General features: G+C 38.1%; 1 long non-coding RNA gene across 6 annotated transcripts in view; it reads left to right on the top strand.

Annotated features, from left to right (window-relative positions):
- The window catches only part of LOC106881631 (uncharacterized), a 385,740-nt gene that overhangs the window by 225,336 nt on the left and 158,307 nt on the right, over nt 1–2,097 (top strand). For all 6 annotated transcript variants that reach the window (XR_008266350.1, XR_008266345.1, XR_008266349.1 and 3 more), the window contains one exon: nt 354–458. This is a non-coding gene — a long non-coding RNA (uncharacterized LOC106881631). The remainder of the gene's footprint in view (nt 1–353; nt 459–2,097) is intronic.

Here is a 2,097-nt window from a genome sequence, read left to right as displayed (position 1 = left end):
TGAGTGGGGGTGCTAGATTCCCTTGTTCGAAAATATAAGGACATAGATCGATGTCTCTTGGGGCTGAATTACAGCAACGTTCGTCCTAAACCGGGATGCCATGTTATGTTGGCGAATGATCCACTGTATTTTTGTTCGAAAATTTTGTCGAATCAATGATGGGAAACATTCTTTGTCATCTATATGCACTCGTATGGATTGTACAAAAAATGGATAAGTTCATATGTGCAAATGTGTGTATGTATGTATGCATGGATGGACGGACGGATGGATGGATGAATTGTTGCATGCATGTACTATAAACGTAATCTTCAAGAATCAAGGACTTAGTGTGTGTTCTGATTTCACTGCAGGTTTTGCTCTGTCATCGTTAACTTTGCCAACATGTGGAGAGTTAACTAATGCTATCAACACCGCCTGGTATTCCCAAAAGATGAGAAAAGAGAAAAATATGAAAGGTAAGGAGCTAAATATACATTTAATTCTTTTCTCAGATATATATTTTAGTATTAACAACTATGAGTTCTGTTTGTCTTCATTTATCTGTAATTAGGTGTCTACTAGAATAATAATTTGATGACTCGTTAGTGCTACATTAACCAAGAATGATATTAAGAACATGTCTATGTACACACACACACACACACACACACACACATACGCACACGCACACACGCATGCACACATGTATGTATGTAAGCATAAACACATATCTATTTACACCCACATATGTATGTATACACTCACAAGTACACGTGTATCAGTGTTAACTCATATTAAAGACTGGTTAGCATATTCGCACACACACGCACATACACGTGCCCCCACACACTCACACATACACACACACATACAGAGGCATACAGAGAAAATTGTTTAAGAACTATCTCATATTGATTTCAAATTTTGGTACAAGGTAAGCAATTTCAGGGGGTGGGCTAAGTCGATAACATCGACCCCCAGTGTTCAACTGATACTTATTTTATCGATCCCGAAACGATGAAAGGCAAAGTCTACCTTGGTGGAATTTGAATTCTGAACGTAAAGACGGGTGAGATATCGTTAAGCATTTTGTCCGGCGTGCTAACGATTCTGCTAGCTCGCCGCTTTGAAGAATATTTCATATTACCCCCTGATAACATAGACACCCATTCATCCAACTAGATGGTGTGCTAATAACTAAATTTATTTTAAAATATCCCTCAAACGAATGACATCAATTACTGCTTACTATCTTCCAAATATTTGAACTTGTTCATATAATCACCATTATTCTTTTCTAATCTTGCTATAAGATCCGAATTTGAGGGGTGGGACAGTCGATTTGGTCGACCCCAGTACGCAAGGGGTACTCAATTTATTGAACCCGAAAGGATGAGACGCAAAGTCTACCTCGGTGGAATTTGAACTCAGAACGTTAAGACAGACAAAATAGCGCTAAGCATTTCGCTCGGCGTGCTAACGATTCTGCCAGCTCGCCGTCTTATAATCACTATTATTGCTGCTGTGTAGTAGCAGAGAAGAAAGATAAAGTACCACACAAAATTCAATTATTTTAAGTTCGTCATTGTTGATGTCTAAGTTTGCATTCTACCAAGGTCAAAACCCATACATTCAAAGTTGTTCAAATAAAACTTCTGTTTGGTCTTCTATCAATCTAATTGACCATATTTCGCCCACCACCACCAAAATATAATGTACGGCTTTCTGTCAATGTAAAGAAAATCTCATATGGGTGGTGGTCCAGCGAAATCGTTAGAGTATCAGGCAAAATACCTGGCGGTATTTCTTTCGACTTATGTTCCGAGTTCAAATTTTTGCCAGGGCCAACTTTACTTGTCATTCCTCCTGCGTCCCTAAAATATAGAACCAGTCAAGTAATCGATGGTATCGAGTTATGCTTCCCACCCAGTCAAATTTCAGACCCTGTGCCTTCATAAAAAGTATTATTATTATTATTATTATTATTATTATTATTATTATTATTATTATTATTATTATTATTAAGGTGGCGAGCTGGCAGAATCGTTAGCTCGCTGAAAGACTCGAGTTCAAATTCCGCCGAGTCGATGTAATCGACTCTAGTCCCCTCTTCAC

This window comes from Octopus bimaculoides, chromosome 20, assembly GCF_001194135.2.
Source record: "Octopus bimaculoides isolate UCB-OBI-ISO-001 chromosome 20, ASM119413v2, whole genome shotgun sequence".
NCBI lineage: Eukaryota > Metazoa > Mollusca > Cephalopoda > Octopoda > Octopodidae > Octopus > Octopus bimaculoides.
Note: the sequence above shows the minus strand (reverse complement) of the source record. Positions and strands in the feature narration are given on the sequence as shown.